Source organism: Lontra canadensis, unplaced genomic scaffold (assembly GCF_010015895.1).
Source record: "Lontra canadensis isolate GAN:19392208 unplaced genomic scaffold, GSC_riverotter_1.0 scaffold2, whole genome shotgun sequence".
Taxonomy (NCBI): Eukaryota; Metazoa; Chordata; class Mammalia; order Carnivora; family Mustelidae; genus Lontra; species Lontra canadensis.
Genome location: NW_022630996.1, coordinates 36,489,571 through 36,512,249, shown reverse-complemented (window position 1 = coordinate 36,512,249; position 22,679 = coordinate 36,489,571). Strand labels below are relative to the sequence as shown.

Below are 22,679 nucleotides of genomic sequence, written 5' to 3'. Positions count from 1 at the left end.
GTGTACAATACAATATTATTAGCTGTAGTCTGCTCTAAATTTTAAAATTAGCTTTCTTGATTATTAGTTTTTGTTTTTCATGGGGATATTTATATTTTGAGCTTAACAGGTAACAGACTATTCAAGATATAAAGAAACATTACCATAAAAAACCAATACCTCCCAATTTCTATATGTGCTACAATTTTGCTTTTCTAGTGGGTGTACTTCTTTTCTCTTTCTAACCCTGCCTTTAGTGGAACTGAGGATTTTTTTTTTTAAGATTTTATTTACTTATTTATTTTTGAGAAAGAGAGAGAACAGGTGAGTGTGCTTATGAATAGAGGGAGTGGCAGAGGGAGAAGGAGAGAATTGCAAGCAGATTCATGCTGAGCATGGAGCCCAACATGGGACTTGATCTTTTGACCCTGAGACCATGATCTGAACCAAAATCAAGAGTCAGACATTTAACCAGTTGAGGCACCCAGGCACCCCTTAAAGATTTCATTTTTAAGTAATCTCTATATCCAAAGTGGGGCTCAGAGTCACAACCCTGAGATAAGGAGTTACAGATGTACATACTGAGCCAGCCAGGTGACAAAACTGAGAAATCTTTTGACTGCAGTTGACAGTAGGCTCATGCAAGAACAAGACATTTACTCACTATCACCATTTGGGCCTCTAGTGTGATCAGATTTGGTTTCTCTCTTTTCATCTTTTGCTTCTATTTCCTTGGACAGGCTATTTCCTCTTGGTTTCAAGATGGCTACAGTTGGGGCTTCTGGGTGGCTCAGATGGTTAAGCATCTGCTTTTGGCTTGGGTCGTGATCTCAGGGTCCTGGGATGGAGTCCTGCATGGGGCTCCCTGCTCAGTGGGGAGCCTGCTTCTCCCTCTGCATGCTGCTCCCCCTGCCTGTGCTCTTTCTTGTTTATACTTTCTCTCAAATAGATACATTAAATAAATAAAAAAAAAAGATGGCTGCTGCACCACTAAATTATCTTAGATTCCAATTGCTGTCACTGAAGGAATGAAGTTAAGCTGGAGTGTGAGTAAACTGTGGGAGAGTTAAGGCCAGTTTTCCTATTAACTACTAAGACTAAGAGTGGAGAGGGATGGATCTTTGGGGGAAAGTAGGCAAATAATGAACTGTGGTGAGTTTGAGGATTTTGGAGTTGATCAAAGAAAAAGTCATGACTATGAGATGTCAATATTCCCAATTGAGCTTTATTTGGGTGGTGGTTTGACAGGATTTCACCAAGGGGAAGTCCCTTACTGCAGGAGATTTTCCAGAGACCATGGCAGGGGACCACCACCTAGAAGGTGAAGTGGGCAAGGAAACTAACTCCCTGGGGAGAGGGTAATCTGAGTGGGGGGTATATATATAGGTGATATTGCTCAGATGCAAGATGGTGAGTCCTGGTCTGGAAGCTTTGGAGGGCAACAGTGACTTCTGTAGCTCTAGGATTTGTCTCATCTATGACTAGTAGATGTTGGGTGCATTTTTGCAGAATATGCAAAGCAGTCATACTATAAATGGCTAAAATTATGCTAATGTGGGCTATAATTAAAGCAAATGAAAGTGTAAAAATTTAAGTTTGGCATCTGTGGGCTTTGAGTTCACATTTGTGGTCAGCTTGCTGTGAGGAACTAAACAACTTGGGGCCAAGTTTAACCCATGTATATAACATTTACAGAAGAGGGTGAAATAGGTGCTGGGTGGCCAAAACACTGTAAATGTCCATCTTGCTTTTGACTTCTCTTTCTCTCCTAGAACCTTCCTGGGGTGCTGCTTTACAATGGCCAGGATAGGCAAGCAGTGGTGTTTTGAGTGTGTCATGAGGTGTTTATGTGGACTGGAGGAGGCAGGGGATAAGCAGTTGAAGAGTGTGCTGTGCTCTGGGCTGCATTCTGGCTATACTGGGGGTGGGGTGATAATTGCTCCAAATGTTTGTTCATTTAGATATTTGTTGTAATTCAGTTTAATCAAATACTTTGCAAGGCCATTTGACATGTTTTTACTTCTGGGTTTAGACTATGTTAAATTTGGTGGCATGTTCCCAATTTTTTATGGATAAATTGAAACTTGAAGTGATGTAGGACATGATTTTCCTTCATCTTTCCTCTTTCAGTACTCTCCACACCAAAATGTGTATGCTTTTGTTATAAAAGTAATCATGTTCACAAAGGAATATTTTAAATGTGTCTATGTGTAGAAAAGAGGAAACAAATGATTTAGCACCATCTTCCAAAGATAAGCATTGATAACATATCAGTGTTATGATATAAATAAATATAAACAGACTGTAGCCTAGAATATTCCACCCTGAGTTAACCCAGAGTAATTTTTTATTTCTGGAATTTAGGTATCTTGCCATTAAAATGGCACAGTCATTGAAAACGTGTTCGTTGTGTGAAGTCTGGTGCTACATAATATGGGATGCATGCAAGTAATGGCAATAAATATGTACAATAGATGTATTTCTTAGCAAAGCTTTTACTTAATATGAATATATCTTGAAGTCAGTTGAAGAATTTATTAAAAATTGTCTTCAGTTTGCATCAGTTGAAAACATATGGATTTTCTAGCAAACAGAAAAAAAAACCCATATTACTTGGGTTTATCTATAAATTTAAAAAATAGCATGTTATATGATATTCCCAAATATTTGGTGATGAATATATTTTACCTGTCAATTCTTATACTCCTTTTTACCTTTAAAATGGTAAAAAAATCCATACAGTGATTTTAAACCTGTGTCTATTTTATATTCTGGGAAAACCTTCTTGAGGGCTCTATCCAGTCACAGCTCAGTATGTCTGGTAACAGTGTCTGCAGGTGGATGGGGCATACCCTGCATCAGTACTCTGGGACTGATGGGGAGCATGTACAATGGTGCTTCTAACAGTCATCACTGCCTTCTGCTTGTTTTTGCTACTTTGCCTTTTCAGGTTCCCATTTCAGTCTATATATTTGGACTATCACTTGTAAATGATTTTTGTTCAATGAAATTTGAGATTTCCCTACATGAAGTAGTCTCTGAGAGTCATTTTAGATCCGTTCCTTTTACATTTTGTTCATATTGTGTGGATAATCCACTGAGCATTTGAGACTTGGTAGATGATACTACAACCATATCTCACTTGATAACAAATTGTTTCTCAATTATTATAATGTTGTATTTCATATACGTGTATATATTGTAGGGGTTCTGTTTGGTTCTCATTTTTAGTTTTGCAGGCTTATATATCACCCTGTCATTGGTGCTTGTTTTATTTAATTAATATTCTTGCTATTCTATGTGATCTCTTTTTTTGAAGGAGAGGGAGGCCTTTCTGTACGCTTAGTGAGGGCAGATACCATGTCTTCTGTTCACCACGTATCTAATGTCATACACAGTCCTTGGCACATAGTATTTGTTGGTGAATGAACCAAAATTGCCATGTGTTTGCACAGAGCTGATGTTATACACATCAGGCTTTCAAGGTTATTTTTTGGAAACAAATGTTAGCCTAGTGCACTCCTTCTAGCCAGCTTCTGCGTTTTGTTTTCTTCCTTAACAAATACATGTTGACTGACTACTGCAGTGCATGGATTGTAGTAGTTACCATAATGGTAAAGGTGGAGGTGATTACTTGGGCCTCCGGACTTACCTTTACCTAGTGAAGCAGCATTTATACAAGTCAGGCTTAGCAGTAGAAATAATGAGCCTTTTTATTGATTTAGAGTTCTGTTTCTATACATTATTCATCCTTTTGTTAAATATGTTTTTTGCAAAAAATGTGATATTCAGAATTATTGAGTACTTGTGATAATATTCACAAGTTAAAAAGGTTTTAGTTTTGGGCGCCTGGGTGGCTCAGTGGGTTAAGCCTCTGCCTTCAGCTCAGGTCATGATCTCAGGGTTCTGGGATCGAGTCCCGCTTCGGGCTCTCTGCTCAGCGGGGAGCCTGCTTCCCCCTTTCTCTCTGCCTGCCTCTCTACCTACTTGTGATTTCTCTCTCTGTGTGTCTAATAAATAAATAAAAAATCTTTAAAAAAAAAGGTTTTAGTTTTCAAAAATTATTTAAATTCTTTGATATTTAGTATAAAAGACATTTCTTCTTCTCATTAACCCTATTATCTCTCTTCTTTCTGTCTGTGAGAACTCATTTTCCTTGAACTCTTCCAGTTCTTTTGTTTTACTTTGATTTTTTTCAACAAATGAAACTTCAGAAAAGTAGAATTTTTATCAAGGAAAGCTTAAAGTTAGAATGTATGCATAATATGGGCATGGTATGGATTATAAAGGTCTGACAGCACAGTAGTACCACATTTGTGACCGACGTGGAAAGAAAATGCTGTATATAAAAGGTTCAGTATGTTTGGAATATAATTGTCAGTAAAGAAGGTGAACAGATTTTACTAATAATATATATGAGCATGGTGAAATATTTTTTAAATCATAAAATGACTTCTATAGGCTTGTATGGGATTATATTGTCACATAAATAAAAATTCATGCATTCTTTGGAATAAAAAGCCCACCAAAGAAAATAGTGAACTAAAGAACAAGTAAGTCATGTTTTGCCTCATCTTGAGATCCTCAGATAATCAGATCCTCAGCCTTCAAGTAACTTCTAATTGTCTAAACTGATGCTTTTTTCTTGTCTGCCAAGGAAATGTGTTAGTGGCCACATGTGGTTGCTGAGAGGCTGTACTTCCCAAAGCTGTCTGAATTCTTTGATAGTCATCCAGAGAGAGAACTGATATGCTCAGCTGGGGTGAATGAACAGCCAGGATATAGTCTTGCTTTTCTGTGTGGGGATATTAGTGCTAATAAAAGATTAATGCTATTTTCCTTATAGGGAATCAACAGATAATGTTTTGATAACCCTTGTCTCACCAGTGAACCATATGGCCTTTATTTTCTAAAAGACATGGTTGAAATGTTAGAGAAAAATGTTAGAAAAGGATCCCTATGGTGTGCTGGCTCCTGTTCCTTGCCTCGGCATTAAAGTGTAGGTGTTTTATAATATTGGAGAACTTCCCTCATTTGTTTTTAAGATCCTTTATGGATCCATAGTGAGAAGTCGGAAGATCAAGGGGATAATAGGATTGATTCTCATCCTGTGCTGGGTTTTCTCATATATATGGTATTCATTTATAAAATCTCTGGTCCAAGACCCATAAAACAATGTTACTTTCAAACAGCGTCTTCCTGTATATTATATTGTATAAAACCTTTAGTTCCTGGGGGAAGGTTATAAAGAGGGTTCCTTGTAGTCTGCAAATTTGTTTTTTACGTGATCATTTAAAGTTGTTACTTTTCCTAAAAGGTAAATTTTGATTCCTTCTATATATCTATATACTGTAGAAATTTGGTGGTTAAATGCCTCTTTGCCTACTGTGGCTAAGAGGGCAAAGGGTAAAAAGAATATTTTAAGTTTCTTGGTGTTGTTTGAAAAAAAAAAAATTTCTTTCATGGTGGCTGAATGCCAAGGCTGGAAAAGTGTTATGGAAATGTCTGTGGTCAGGACTGCGTTTGACGAGAGAAAGGTTAAATATGGTAGTTTTGATAGGATTTGACAGCCATTTTTGATCTATATATATGTATCATCATGGTTCCTTTCTTAACAGTGGAATAACTGAGCTATTAAATATTTTACTCAGTTGAGAAGGAAAATGATTACCATAAAACTACTTTATTTAAATGACACTGTGACATAAAATGTTCCAACAGTTTAAAATATTCATCTAGAAAACATATTGCCAAGGGAAATGAACAGTCCTCCCCTATCCTCCAGTCTTTCTTGAATTAAGTTGTTTCAGTAACCCTTTTCCAATCTACATGGAAGTTCTTGTTTGCAGATTTAAATTCTAAAACACACGGTCGAGCTGTATGTTAATGTTTAATATGAAAAACGAATGTTTGTTGACTACTACCAGGTTAAAATTCTTTTAAGAGTATGTTAGTAGTATTCTCTGTAGAGGATATCTATCTATCTATCTGCACACACACATAGAAGTGTGTGTGTGTGTGTTTCTATGTATATATATACATATATATACATACATATAAACTGTATATATACAGTATATGTACATACCTTTATATATATATACACACACACAATAACATATACAGTAAGCTTTAAGTGTATTATCTTTTTTTGCCTTTATAAGAGGAAGTTTTATTGTTAATTATTTACCTGAATAGATTCAGAAAGAGGAACAGATTAGCTCAGTCCAACATGATTGGCAGTTGGCAAAATCCAGTGAAGCAAGTATTCTGATTGCTAAGGATTTAATTGGGGTGCTTTAAATGCTTAGCCTTCTTTAACAATTCAAACATAATCCAAAAGAAGTCCACATCTCCCTCCCTTTCATTATAATACCATGCCTACCTCACTTTAATATGGAAATATCTTCATTAAATATGGTCTTCAGAGGAACAAGTTCCCTGGAGAGTACAGCCATTGAGGACAGTGCACAAAAAGGAAAACTCATAACAAAACTCTGTATGTTAATTTACTAATCTAAGGAAACAAAACCTTCTAATATATTAAAATAAATCCAGTTACAAAACTAATAGTCTATGTGATAGTTGATGTGAATACACTAATAGTCTATGTGAAGAGATCTGGTAACTGAAAATGTCTGGCTGTTTACAAGATCCACAAGCAGGAATGGTGCACCTAGCCCAGCACTGGCCCTCAGAAGCCAAAAGTTTTCTCTCCACTGTAGGCCACATAGAGGAATCCATCTCCATCTTTTCTTCTAAAGCTGTCCCTTAGGCTGGACTGTGGGACTGTTTTACCCACAAATAGGAAAATTGCCTTTTCAGAAGGAAGCTGGCTTCTTTTCCTGATGATCCCCATGAACTGAGCCACAGTGATGTCAGATGGAACCAGATACTTCCATTTGTCATCGTCAACAGTCTGAGAGCCTGAGACTTTTTCCACAATCACTAGAACCTGGTTGGGATATTTCACTTGGGTCTTCATAGATTGCACACATCTGTATTCCAACAAGTGTTCCTCTTTGAACATCTACTTCATGGTAGTGGTGGGGAAGGGATGTGGCCACCTCTTGGAGCTGGGGAGCTCAGTGCACCAACCACCACCACAACAACAATCTTTTTGATGTACTTTTGGGTAGTTTCCAATTTTTTAAAAATGTGAATAAAACTGCTGTGAACATTCTTATATAACTCTTTACGTGGACCGTAAATATTAAAGTGTTATACATATGTAGGATGACTTAAGAATTATATTGCTGAAGTTTTTTTTCAATTTTTTTACTATTATAAGATTTTAAGATACTCAAGAATATCAAGAATAGAGTTCTTTTTTTTTTTTTTTTTGAAGTATAATTGCCTTTTTTTTTTTTTCCCCCTGGAGAACAGCTTTTCTTCAGTCCTTAAGGACTTAACTTACATGGGCTTTGGTGGAGGTCATGGGGCAGTACCCATGGGTCTAAATCGGGGTGAGGGTATTCGTCCTTCTGTGCTTCACGAGAGTGATTCCTGATTGCCTTGCTGTGAATGGCACAACTCACTCAATAAAGTAGTTTCACATACAGCTTGGGAAGCACATAGGCATCGAAGACACTCTCTTTGGAAATGTCCCTGACAGCGGTGGCCTCCACTATGTTCCAAATGACGAACTTCTTAATGGCCTTGTCCTTGGACACACAATGGGCGCAGTTAGTGCAGCGAATAGGCTGTACGTGACCGTGGCTCTTTTTGGCACGACGATTATTCCTTCTTTTCTTGGTCATCTTGGCAGCGGGACCCAAGAGAGCAAGAATAGAGTTCTAATATTAGTAGGCATGCTTTACATGGAAGAATGATATTTTATGTACTTACCTCTTCCAACTTCTAAAGATATAAAATTTGTTCCATTAGTATTTCATATAGTACACAATTTAAGTCATTTCTGGCTAATTTAGAATATCAGAAATGATTAAGCTTGGTGTATCAGAATGAGGTGCCCCCATATTATATGATTTTGAACTGTATTTCTATCTTTTTTTTTTTTTAAGATTTTATTTATTTGACAGACAGAGATCACAAGTAGGCAGGGAGGCAGGCAGACAGGAAGGGAAGCAGGCTCCTTGCTGAGCAGAGAGGCCCGTGGGATCATGACCTGAGCTGAAGGCAGAGGCTTAACCCGCTGAGCCACCCAGGCACCCCTTGAACTGTATTTCTGCCCAAGTTAAAAATAAGCAGGGTTTTTATACCAAATTTCCTTACATTGAAATTTATGAATAAGAAAGCACTTCTAGATCTTTGCTAAAATAAGATAGTATTTTTTAATATGGAAACAATAACTGAGAAGTATTCCTAAATCTAATTTGGAAAGTTATATTCATGATTTTAGGGGACTATGAACATAAAATGTGTGAGTAGAAAATTAAGATTTCATAGGGCTTTTTGCAGCTGGTTGATTAAGTCCTATATAGTTCATTGTCTTAAAGATGAAATTTGTACAAGGTTTTGGAAGACAGGAGTTGTATATTAAAAGTTCTTGTTTCAAAGGTAGTACAAAATGGTTTTAACAATCTATCATCTTTCATTTACCAAAGGAAATATGTAAAAAGAAAAGGAAAATGTTCAGTGGGAACAAAACATTGACATGATGAAAAGCTACAAGGAAAGAAAAAAGATTTTAGAAAGACTCCTAAAATGAAACTAGTTTTTTTCCCTCAACAATCTGTCTGAATTCATTTTGCTTTCATTATATATCTAGCCTGGAGGCAAAGTATGTCGAGTATTACAACAAAGAGGGTGTTATAAGGAGGGCTTTTAAAAAAATAATAAAGTGTAACATATGTGTAAACCATGCAACTTTGTAACAGGAAACTTTATAATAAGGGAGGACTGTGCTTAGCTTTTCCACAATTTTGGAAGAATGAGTTTTATTAGGTGTTAGACAAAGAAATTATCAACTGACTTTTATGCTGTAAGGTTGAAAGATTTGTTATGACCATTTCTAGACTTTAGCAGTGGTTTTAATGTGGGCCCTACTATATTAGAAACAGTGCCTAGCACTATTAATATGTCTACTGTTGCTAGTTCTCTTAAGGAATATGATGTTTAACTTTTGCCTTTCAATGAAAGATTATTCAAAATCCTGTTATTCTGTGGTTTTCTCAGCAGTATTAGGCTGTTCTTGAATTGATCAACACATAATATAATTTGGGAACCCAATCAATGGTTCTTTTATTTTTGAAAGATGGTGACAAATTCTTTTGAAACTTGGGAAATTGGCTCCATCATTCAGCTCTTACTCTTTCTTTGCTTCTTCTGCCCAACTTCCTAAAAACCATATTGTTTTGATGTCAATATGTAGAATAGATTATCTGTTGGGGAATCAGTGTGTGTTAATTATATTGGAATAAATGTAAACTTGGCAAATGATATGGGTAAATAGGCGTTGTGCTTAATAGATTATTCATTTAATGAGGACACTAAAATTAGGGACTTCTAACATGTCAGAACCATATTTCTTGTAAATTTTCCCCAGTTTTGAGATTAACTGGCAAGAGCTATATTTTTCTGGCTTTTTTAAAAGTCTTAACATGTTATGGTAGAGTTTTAGGATTTATGTAATGCTTATTATAGAATAGTTGAGCTCTTTGTATTTATCACACTGCTATTGAAGTGAGCTTGAAGTGTAGAAATCAGTCTGCTACCTTTTGGTTTTTCAGCAATCTCTCTTTTAAAATATTACATCATACTCATTTTCCTGTCTTCTCTCTCCCACTTAAAAATGATTACATACCGTGCACATTTATGTACTGTTTTCATTGAAGGTGGGGGAATTTAATGACACCCCTTAATATCCAGCCCACTGTAGAGATGTTAGAAAATCAGGGATAAAGTTTCTAGGCTTAGGAGAGAGAGGTTAGAAATGTGTTAGCAAGATAGATTATTACATACTTAAAAATAGACTATTTAAACCTTGCAAGATCACAAAATAACTTTTAACGGTGTGTAGTTCATTTGATAAAAATAAAAAGCCAAATAGTACAGACAAACTTATGAAAGCATCATTTCCCCCTACCCTGTGCCTTTCCCCCACCTTACGGTTAACTCTTTATCGCTGAATAATGTAATTACATAACTATTTTTGAATTCATCATATTTAATTTTTTTCTGTTGATGTGTCATAGTGACAAAGTGTTTTGATTAATGACACATTCTTTCTATTATCCTTCTGGTTATATCGCTATCTCCTTTCCATTGCTGCTCATCTCTGCACCTACACAAAGGATACTCAAACTTCTCTTTCTTGTTTCATCAGTTTTTAACCCCTCGATTCCACATTTTGTTAAACGAGCACATTCATCATTTTATCTTTACCATTATTACTCTCTACCTTAAGTTTCTCAACTTCTGTAATCTCCACCTTTATTCTTACTTTGTCAAGGTTAATAACATTTATATACTGGTCTGTAGTGGTAGCTAAATCTTCTGTGACTTCTCTATAGAGGATTCTAAAAGTTAATACATACTTTGCTTGTGATATATAAATGTTTTTCAATGTAGTATGTACCAGGATCATATTTCCTTCTTTATGATTACAATGTCCTGTGCTACTCAAAGGAAAATGTTTCTAGTAGATTCTTTTTTAAAAAAAATCATACATTTCTTAAAAAAAAAATCATGTATTTCTTTACATAGCCTTATAATTTCTCAAGTTTTCTAGGCTTTCAGTTGTACTGTTGAATCTGTTAATTCCCTCTGGTTCCTGGGGTTCTTCCTGTTATCTGGAGGTATGGGATTTTTTTTCTTCCCAATTTTTTACTTTTTGAATTATCACCTTTTGTTCTGGAGTAATTTTTCTTTCGTTCTTTTGTTTTTCTTGGGCTTTTCTTTTTCTGGCCTTCCTAAAGTGTTTTGTCAGAGTTTTTTTTGTTTGTTTGTTTTTGTTTTTGTTTTTGTTTTTGTTTTTGTTTTTTTGAGGATTAGTCAATAGCAAGATTAAGTACTGTGAAAGTGGGTTGGGGTTTTGACCAGCCAGCCTGTCTTTAACGTGAGCGGTTGGCGAGCAAATTTAAACTAGGGACCTCCAGATGTCAGAATGAGGAGAGGAAGCCTATACATTCATGGGAACTAGCACCAGTATTAATCACTATAATTCTTCCCAGACAGGTCAGTATTTCTTTAAAGAGAACCCCCCCCCAAAAAAGGGGGCACCTGGGTGGCTCAGTGGGTTAAAGCCTCTGCCTTCGGCTCAGGTCATGATCTCAGGGTCCTGGGATCAAGCCCCACATCAGGCTCTCTGCTCAGCAGGGAGCCTGCTTCCCCCGCCCTCTCTGCCTGCCTCTCTGCCTACTTGTGATCTCTGTCTGTCAAATAAATGAATAAAATCTTTAAAAAAAGAAAAAGAAATTAAGAGGAAAACCCTTCTCTCTCTCATTTTTGTTTTGAGGATGAAGGGTAATAAATACCTGCTTATTGACTACATATGGCAAGTGGGAAGAGGGAGAGGAAAGAGGACAGTTGGCTAGCTGGTGGTCCTTAGCTATCTACATATCTAATTTTTCTTTCAAAACATTTTTATTGAGATGGCCACTTCCACAATTCACCTATTGAAAGCACACAGTTTAATGATTTTTATTATACCTGTGGAATTGTGCAGCCATGACCACATCAATTTTAGAACATTTTTACCACTCCAAAATAAACTTCTTAACATTAAAATGGTTCTGAGACTCAGTTTTCAATGTGTGGAGCAAGGATGCTGCTCCAGTAATTCTCCAGACACTTGGTATCTATAATTCAATTCAATTCTGACACTATCCATTTGGAGATAACATCCAATCCCACAGGTTAAGGGTCAGTTCTACAAGATTACTCTCCACTGCCACCGCACCCAACCATATCCCCATTTCAGATGCCAGTTGTAAGCCCATGTTGTTATCTGTGCTTCTGACCCACCAGCTACAGATTGGAACTTCCCATGACTCCCTCCTTTGACTTCAGATGCCAGTCCCAAGCCTAGGTCGTTATGTGTACTTCTGATGGACCAGCTATAAATCAGAGGTTCCCATGACCTCCTCCTTAGGTTCAATTAATTTGTTAGAGCTGTTCACAGAACTCAGACAACTTAGAGCTAGATTGCTGGTTTTTGTTTGTTTTTGTTTTTTCGTTAGGGATATGACATTGGGATAGCCAGATAGAGGAACTGCATAGAGCAATGTATGGGTAAAGGAACTTCCATGTCCTGTTTAGGTGTGCCACTCTCCCCAAATTTTCATGTGTTTACTAACTCAGAAGCCTCTAAACCCTGTCCTTTTAGGTTTTTATGGAGGCTTCATTACATAGGCATCTGTTGGCTATCTGTTCAACCTCCTGCCCCTCTCCCCTCCCTAGGTTGGGATGGGGGGTAGGATTGAAAGTTCCAACACTCTAATCATATGGTTGGTTCTCCTGGCAACAGCCCCCATCCTTAGGTGAGGGCCAGAAGTCACCTCATTAACATAACAAAAGACATGTTTATTGCTTCCAATGCTTAGGAAATTGTGAAAACCCTTGGACATTTCACATAAATGGAATCATATAATATGAAGTCTTTTGTGATGGCTTTCTTTTACTTAATATAATGCTTTCTATTTTTTTTTTTAAAGATTGTATTTATTAGAGAGAGAGCAAGTGAAAGCATGAGCAGGGGGGAGCAGCAGAAGGAGAGGGAAAAGCAGACTCCCTACTGAGCAAGGGATCATGGGGCCCAGGACCCTGAGATCATGACCTGAGCCCAAGGCAGACACTTAACCAACTGAGCCACCCAAGTGCCCTTTAGTATAATGTTTTCAAGGTTTATCTGTACTGTAGCATGTGCCAATATTTCATTCCTTTTTAGTGTAGAATAGTATTCTCTTGTATGAATATACCACATTATATTTATCTATTCATCAGTTGATGGACATTTAAACACTTGATCTTAGCCAAAAGGACAAGAAGCCATATTTGATGGATATTTAGATTTTCTACTTTATGGCCATTGTGAATGTTGCTATTATGAACATTCATATACAAGTTTTCATTTCTCTTGGGTGTATATCTAGGTATATCTAGGAATAGCTGGGTCTTACTTTAACTCTATGCTTAACCTTTTGAGGAACCACCAAATATTTTCCTGAAGTTGTAAACTTATTTTTATCCTGCCAGTGATTCACTAGGGTTCCACCCAAGGATGAAGTTCTTCACATTCCTGTCAATACTTGTTATTACCCATCTCTTTGATTATAGCAACCCTAGTGGGTGTGTGGTGGTATCTCATTGTGGTTATGTGTCCCTGGGGCCAGGGGTCAGGGCTTGTCAATTGGTGGGCTTCTCTTGAAGGCAGTTAGGGGACTACTTAGCTGTTTTCCTGGGGACTCAAATATCTATAGCTGTAGGTAGTCTTTTCTCTTGAGTTGTTCTTCTTTCTCTGTAGGTTTCTTTAATTTCTTTCTGGGGATCATGAGCCTAGTCCCATGGTTGGGGAAGGGAATTTGAGGATTGACTATCCAGGATACAAACTTTTTCTTCAACTATGTATTTTAAGTTACTTCTCCATTCCCATGCTATTTTATATCTGTGTCCCTCTAATCTGGAGTCCCTTGTTTTGTTCAGCTTCTCCTGAGATTACGCTTTCTGTTTTCTGTGAAGGTCTGTGTATCTGTTACTTACATAGATGTTTAGATAACTCTCTTGTCTTCAGATCCCATCTTACCTCACTTTCTCTGATACTTGGTGCTTTTACTTCCTGAGCCTTTTTAGAATTTTATGAGGTGAATAAATATATTCTTCAGGCATTTAGATTTGATCTTGCTGTGCCCTTTAGTATTGTTTACCTTTTCTGTGTTCACTTCCCATCTTCATAGATTGTGGTTAGACTTACCACAGGTCTTTTGATTTCTTTGAAGGAGTTTATGTCTGTTTATTTTACTCCTTTTTGTTTGGGGTGGTTTTTTTAGAGGAGAAGAGGACATAATAGTCTTTAATTAGCAATCTTGAAATAGGAAGTCATACTAACTCTTTTGATATAGTGCTTCAGAGTCACTAGTCAGGTAAAGAAAATGTGAGTGGCTGTCTCTACAGGCTCTTAATTTCTGCCCTGAGTGAAATAATAATAAAGGGGGTCAGAATGCTTGCCAGGTCATGATTACAGAAGCTTGGCTGTAAGTCATGGGCAAAAAGCTTGGTTGTCTGCCCCCACAGTTGAGTGAGTGGTTTCACCTCTGGGACCCAGTGAATGTTCAGACGGTTGAGTAATCCCACCTCAGGCACATGGTTGGCAGCAGGGCAAGTAATATCTGAGTACTTGGCATGATAATTAATGGGGACTATAAAGAGAGTGTAAACATTTGACAGGACTTTGTCTCTTAGTTTCTTACAGTTTCATCTTCATTGCTATCAATAGGATTGGTTTTGCTCAGAGAATGGGGGTATTCTTAATTTTGGCAGATGCAAGGATTACTATCATTCTAATATGGTTTCTCTAGGGAAAGGAGATGAATACTGTGTTAGTCTGTGATCTACTGTAAGATCATTTTTTGACCAGTTTATTTTTTATTAATTTGCTTGATTTTTTACTTAAGAAATTGAAGGTGATCTACAATGTTACCTTAGTTTCAGGTGTACAACATAGTGATTCAACAACTCTATAATTATGCAGTGCTCACCACAAGTGTAGCCCCTGTCACCATACTTTGCTATTACAACAGTATTTTCTATACTGTATCTTTTGTCTCCAGGACTTACTCATTTTATAATTGGAATGAGCCCATCACTAAGGTCAGAGGATGTTAGGTAAGGTCTTGGTTAAGTTCTTAGCTCTTTGGTAGGTTGTGGGGATTGAGTTAGTCCTATTTGGATCACATAGAATTTGGGAACAGATGGTGGTTAGCAGAAATCACACATTTGCTGTGCAGAGAAAAGACAAAACTCTAGAGTAGATGTTCTCAAACTTCAGTGCCCACCAGAATCACCTGGAGGGCTTATTGAAACACAGGAATGCTAGGCCCCACTCTCAGAGTTTCTGACTCAGTAGGACTGGGATGAGGCCCAAGAATTTACATTTCTAACAAGTTTCTGCATGATGCTTATACTGCTGGTGTGGGGAACTATACTTTGAGAATGACTGCTTTTGAACAATGGTTCTTAAATTTTACTGTGCAAAGTATTTTCTGGGAAGATGTACTGAAAGTGTTTTGCCTAGGGCCTCATTTCTGGGAATTCTGATTTGAAAAGTTTGGGATGAAGCCTAGGAATCTGCATTTTAAAGTATCCTAGCTAATTCTTTTTTTTTTTTTAATTCCACTGTATGGATACGTACCACATTTTATCTATCCATTCATCATTTGATGGCCAACCCCAGATAATTCTTATACAGAAACCACAGATCAGCACACCATACCATGAGAAATGCCGCTCTGTAGGTTTTATGTGACAAGGATTATAAATTAATGATCCTGAAGCATCTGGCTAGTTCAGTCAGTAGAGTGTGCGACTCTTAATCTCAGGGTTGTGAGTTTGAGCCCCATGTTGGGCGTAGAGATTATTTTAAAAAAATTTAAAAAACAAAACAAATCATCCTTACTTATTTTTACTAAATTGGAGCACAATTTCTAATTTCCACATATACTTTTGTATTAGTATCTCAGTAGGAAATAAAACTTAGATGATTTAAACAAAGAGATTTTAGTGAAGGGATCATTGACAGGTGTAGGCAGAGTTAAGGGAATAAATAATGAAGCATCCAAATATTATCTGGAGTAGATCAGCTTTTACCACTTCTAGGGTTACCACAGAAGGAAGTAATTGTATTATTTTTAGGGTTTATTAAGAGCAGGAGCCATGGAGAGGGGCCCTTCCTCTTCCTCTTCATCCAAGCAGGGGAGATACAAAGTCTCATTAGTCACCTTTTGTTGCAGGGTGATATTTTTGTCATTTTCCCATCTGAAACCAGAATTGCAAAGTAGTCATCACTAGAGCTCATCATTTACCTAGTGGGAAAGGGAGTGGGATGGTGGAGAGATAATTAATGTAAAATGTGCTTGGCTCTAACATTCTCCATTTTTGTAGCGTGTCAATAGACTGAAGTTGATAATCATAACTTCCTTTCTCCACTACCTATTTTACATTTTTCTTATATTTTTTCAGCACATTGACCAGCCAGGCTTCTTTGCCTTCATACCTCAAAGATCTGAGTCCTTACGCATCTTATATTTATTGGGTTAACATAGGTTTTCATTTAGTTTGTTATTGGGCATAGGAATAATACTAAGAAGCTGACCAGTGAATCCCTTGGATTTTAGACATAGTTTATCTTTTCCTATTGTGCAACAGCCACCCATTTTCCTCTTAATATAGCGAGAAATCACTCTGTTGGCACATTAATCATTTTTTTTTTTTTAGATTTTATTTATTTATTTGACAGAGAGAGATCACGAGCAGACAGAGAGAGAGAGAGAGAGGAGGAAGCAGGCTCCCTGCCAAGCAGAGAGCCTGATGCGGGACTCAATCCCAGAACCCTGGGATCATGACCTGAGCCAAAGGCAGAGGCTTAACCCACTGAGCCACCCAGGTGCCCCCAGTCTCCAAGTTTTGTGCTTTTTTTCTTTTTGGAAGGCAGTGCAAGGTGAAGCAACATCTTTTTTAGAAGGCATATTCTAACACATCCCAGATTTTCTTGGAAACTTCACAGTGTGGCAGGCTCTTGAATTTTTATGGGATAATTGCCACTTCCTGCTTACCGGATTTACTTAAATTGTCATCGATATTGCACTAGTGCTAAAAGAAGATATCCTTTTTAAAAATTTGCATGACAAAAAGTTTTTAACTTGTAAATGCTTATCAGTACACCAAGTAATAACGGGTAACTAGTTTTTGAATTCCATCATCTAGTAATTTTGATTAAGAGAAACTAAAAGCAGCTCAAACAATTATACTAGTATTCTTTGTACTGACCTTATCCAGAAAGGACTATTTTAAGGCTGGCTTCTGTTTCACACAGGTTATAAATAACCATTACTTTTTCATAGAAGAAGTACCTGATCTTCGAGAAAGCTTTAGGGAAAAAAAGTTAATCTCTTTCTTAAATTTTTTTAACATACCCAAGAAAGAAAATGCCAGTATTGATATATATGTTGCTTGAGCTAAAAAGCATGGGAAAACATATAATTTTTACCCATTAAATTTCTCTTTTTAAGGGTTATTATTATTATTTTTTTAAACTAAGTAATCTTTGTGCCCAATGGGGCTCAAACTCATGATCCCAAGATCAAGAATTACATGCTCCACTGACTGAGCCGACCAGGTGCTCCACCCATTAAATTTCTAAGCATATGAGGTAAAAAGATAAAGTCTTTAGATAAGCTCTGAGTTTGTACCAAGAAGCTAGATTTGGTATTCTCCCAAAAGTAAAGGGACCTGCTACATAATGTATGGCAATAATTTTGTGGCTTTTCATAAGAATATAAACTTGAACTTTGCTAAATCTTCATATTTCATGAAGGCATCTGAAATACCAATCCATGGAACAGACTCTTTCTTTCCTCCCTAACCATTAATGAGAAAATTTTCTTGAATTTCTGAAAATTCAAGGGGTGGGATGTTGCAGACAAAGACTGAAAGGTTTTCCAGGACTTCATCTGTGTTTTTCTGGAAGTAGTTCTGGAGGATGGTCATCCCCTGGGTCTTCTCCACTTCAGTGCTGCACTGGGATCCAAGAATTGTAGCTACTTGTGATTGTCTTTATTCATTGAGATTAAGAATTGTAATAGTTTAATAGATTTGTACCAAGTTTCATGAGCCATGTTGACCTTTTCTACTAAATATATCTTAGTTTTGAAGAGCAGCTGTAATTGGAATCTCTCCTAAATTTACGATAATCCATAGTTGTTATCCAAGATCCATTTGGCTCTTTCATAGGCCAAACACGATTATGAATGAGGATGCATCATTGTTGTGTTTTTTAAGTCTTTGATGGTGTCACTAATCTCTGCAGTTTCCTTAGTGATGAGTATTTTGAAAAGTATGCTCTTTTGGCGGGTTGGGAGAAGTTCCAAGGGATTCCAGTTAGTCTCTGCTATCATAATAACCTTCATAATACTCTTCCTTAGCAGAAGCTAAGGTAGGGATTCAGCTACTTATGAGTATATCTGTTCCAACTTCATATTACATCAATGGGAAAGTAATGTCAGGATGGGTCTATGCACCTGTCGGATTTACTGTGAGAAAGACTTGGGTAAAATCTTCATTTGTATCTGAAATTCTTTAAGTCCCACTTTGACTAGTGGATCATGTGACATTTGATATTCTGAGGGATTAATGAACCTAGAAAGTTTGTGTATTTCGCTTTCATTTGCACACCATCACCCAGTTAAAAGGCCATCATAGATGCTTTTAGGTTCTCCACCTGTACCTTGATTTGGGAGTTCAAGGTCCCAAGCTTTTTTATTTTGTAAATCCTTAAGGAGAGCAGATTGCCCACTTAAGGAGTCTCTGTAATTACTGTTGTCATCAAACAATCAAGTGCAATAGCCATTTATCTCTCAAAGCCAAGTCTTCAGCTAGCCCTTTATGCCATACTGTACCAATAATAATTTGAACAATTATGATTCCATTGCATGACATGTATTTCTGTTGTTTTTCTCCCTGCTCCCTCAGGGAAATCATCTGTGAATTCATCATCTATGTGAGCAAACCAGTCCCCAAATTCCTACATACCATATCAGTTAAGATCTCAGCAGAAAATAGCGTTTAGTGGCAGATGGTTCAAACAAAGAGACTTAAACAAGTGGGATTACTAATAGAGGGGTGGGAAGAGTTAAGAAAAGAAATTGTCTCTATAGTTAGCAGAATAAATGTAAACTATCTAATTTAATTGTATTTTGGGGTATATTTGTTGTGGCAGCTTGATCTTTTCTGTAACTAATAAAATAATTTACATTATTATGTCTGTGTAGACACTACTCAGTGAGGCATGATTATATTTCTTCTCTTTGTTTTCTCTGAAGTTAAAAATAATTTAAATGACATTTTTATACCCTTTAACCAGATTTCTCCATTGTTAATATTTTTATCTCATTTGTTTTATCACCTCTTTCTTTCTTTCTCTTGTGCTCACTCTCTCATGCATACACAATTTTTTGTTGTTGTTTTCTGAACTATATGAGAGTACATACATCATGGCCCTTTATCCCTAAACTCTTTAAAGAGTATATATTTTTTAAGAATAGGAATATTCTTACATAACCACAGTACAGTTATTAATTTCATAAAATTACATTGATATATTACTTTTATCTTTTCTAATACCCAAATACTAATTTTGTCTGTTCTAATAAGGTAAAAAGGTGCTTTATAACACCCCCCCCCCCCCCCGTTATAAGATCTAGTCCAGTCTGTATTCATTTTTGGCCTCTTTTAAGCTGGGAAATTTTCACAGCCTTTCCTTATCTTCTATGACATTGACATTTTTGAAGAGTTTCTCTCACTACTTAAAAAAGAGAACATTTCTCATTTTGTTTATGAGTTGTTTCCTTGTGACATTAAGATTATACATTCTTGGCCAGACCAGTATACTGCTGTCAAGAATAGGTAATACTGCATTTTCTGTATAGTATCATGTAGAGTCACCTTCATCGATGATTAATTTTGGTCTGCTGGTCAAGGTGTTGCCTGATTTCTCCACTGTATAATTACTATTTTCCCCCATTGCTACTAGTAAGCAGTGTACATATCCTACCTTTCATTAAAAATTCCCCTTAAAGTTGTCATTCATTGATGATTCTTGCCTGATAAAATCTTTACAGTGATGGTTGCAAGATGATTTTTCTAAATCAGCACTTCCTTTATATTTGCCATTTGTCCCTAAGTGTTCTATACGTAATAGATTTCCCTTCTCCCTCATTTATTCATTTGTCTACTTATTATTAGCATGGACTCATGGAATTTCTATTTTTCCCAATAGTTTATAAGTCAGTATTGAACTTAATAATTTTGATGCTTCTTTTGTCCCAAATTTGGCCAGTGGAAGACTCTTCAAGCTAGCTCCTGTATCCTTTTGACATACCTCATATTATTATTATTTTTTAGGACTTTTAAAACTTTATAGCATAGCAGGATGTTACCAGGATCTCTTATACCTATCCTGCTCTAGCCATGGAATAAGCTATTTCTCTGGGGAGTCCTGGCTCCTGTTAGTGGAAATGGTATTAGAGACTGAGATCTGAATGCTAGGTGTGCTCATGTTACCTGGTATCTTTGTTTTAGGCCCTTTTAGAGGACAAAGCTACAAATATGTACATGTTCATACATTTACCCATATATACATGCATAAGCACATACATGGAAACATGCACAGAAATATGCATATATGCAGATGAACATGCATCAACTTAGACATATACATTATTTAGATATCATGAGTTCACACCAATATCTCCAATTTCAGTCTGTCCCTGCATGGTTTTTTCCTTTCCCATTCCATATTTATATCCCTTCTTCCAATGGCTTGGAATCCCTTCTTCCATGGCTCCCAACAATATTGACATATGCATTCATTTACATATTCTCATAACACATGTAAAGTAGTTGCAGAATGTTTTCTGACCATATCGCTACAATAAACAAACCTCTGTTCCTTCTCTTTCTAGCTAACTTACTCCCAAAATTAAGTGCTTCTCTAAGACTGACCCTTGGAATCCTGCATACTTTCAGGTTCCTTCCCTGTAGCCAGATCCATTATTTTTTCACTTTTTTCTTTGATTTTTATCGTGCTTTTCCTAAGATCTCTGCTTTCCTCTGTTCCTTTTCAAAGAATCTTATCAGCCTTTCCTTCTTTACTTTCTGTACTCTTAGGTTTCTGGTAGTAACATTGGGCTGATGGTAGAATTGCTGTTAGAATCCCCCCATCCACATATGGTGGAGGTTGCAGTATTCTCTGTATCACAGTAATTCAGAAGGTTCAGGGTCCATGTAGTTTTATGTTCTGTCGCCCGCTCCAGTGGAATAAAAGAGGAAGGGCTTTGGAATTAAGTGACCACCATTTTTCTGTGAATCTAGAAACCCTGTTTTTTAAAAGACTTTTAGATCTCAGACATGTTAAAGTGAATATAAAGGGACATTATGAACAACTTTATGCCAATCATTTAATAACCAAGACGAAATAAACAAATGATTTCAAGACCGTAATTTACTAAAAACCAACACAAGAAGAAATGGAAAGTTTTAATAGTCCTTTATCTATTCAGTTTTTTGAATTCATAATAAAAAACCATTTTACAAAGAATATTTCTCACTTAGATAATGTCACAGGTGAAATATATTAAATGTTTAAGGAAGAGATAATATCAGTGTTATATAAACTCCTTCCAAAAATAGATGAGGAAGGAATGCTTCCCAACCCATTTATGAGGCCTATATAGTCTTGATACTAAAGCTGACAAAGATATTATAATAAGAAAAAATTACAGTCAGTATCCCTCATTGACACAGATGTAAAAATAATATTAGCAAATGGAATCTAGCAGTATAAAAAAACGGATAACCTGTCATGACCAATTGGAAGTTTATTGCAGGAATATAACATTGGTTCCACAACTGAAAATAAATCCATATAAAAGCAAGAAGAAAAACTACAAGATTTAGCATAAAATGGGTTATAGACCTAAGTTTAAAAGCTAAAACTATTAAACTTGTCAAAGAAAAAAAATATTTATCTTTATAAAGAAAATTTTTGTTACCTTGGAGCAGGCAAAGATTTCTCAGGCATTCAAAGCACTAATCATAAAAGAAAGAAAATATAAATGAATTGTAGTTCACCAAAATTAAAATCTAATCTTCAAAAGATAACTTCAAAAGAAAACTTTTTTTAAATCAAGATTTTATTTATTTGAGAGAGAGAGAGAGTGAGTCCAGGAGCATGGGAGTGCGGGAGATGGAGAGGGAGAAACAGACTCCCTGCTAAGCAGGGAGCCTGATGTGGGACTTGATCCCAGGACCCTGGGATCATGATCTGACCCAAGGCAGACACTTAACTGACTGAGCACCCCCAGGTGCCCTGAAAAGAAAACATTTTTATAAGAAAATGAAAAGGCAAGCCTCAGACTAAAAGAAAATATTCAGAATGCATATAGCTGACAAATGAGTTGTATCCAGAACATATAATGCATTCTTACTGCTCAATAAGAAAATAACCCAATTTTTAAAAATGGACAAATATTTGGAGAGACATATCACAAAAGAAGATATACCATTGGCCGAATAAGGACACAAAAAGATGCTCAGCATCGTTAGGCCCCAGGGAAATTCAAATTAAAACCACAGTGAGATACCTCTACATACCCATCAGAAAAGCTAAAATAAAAAAAAAGACTGAAAATAACAAGTTCAGTTACTGGCTGATCACCTTGAACTTGTGACAGCTTGATTTTATGTTCTTGTAGGGCAGATCTGTGGGAAGTCCATGGTATTTCCTAAACTTCTTTGACTTGAGATATCTTAACTTGCAAATTCTCTTCCTTGTGGATCTTGTTAAGGCTTGGTTTTAGGCTCTGTTAAGTAGGTCTACAGCAGGGCTTATTCTGGGGCAAGGTTCTTACTTTTAAAGGAGCAGCTGCATTTCTCAGGGTGTTTACAAGGTGTTAATGAAGTCTCCCCATATCAGCTGGGCCAGGCCTTTAATAAACCCCGGAACTGCTTGACTCTTGGTATCTGTT

General features: G+C 36.6%; 1 protein-coding gene and 2 pseudogenes across 2 annotated transcripts in view; 1 reads left to right on the top strand and 2 right to left on the bottom strand.

The window, feature by feature from the left end:
• BBS9 (Bardet-Biedl syndrome 9) overlaps positions 1 to 22,679 on the top strand; it is a 453,073-nt gene that overhangs the window by 37,676 nt on the left and 392,718 nt on the right. The gene's annotated exons all lie outside the window — the stretch shown is intronic.
• LOC116876000 lies at positions 6,674 to 7,018 on the bottom strand (annotated as a pseudogene).
• Positions 7,393 to 7,739, bottom strand: LOC116875994 (annotated as a pseudogene).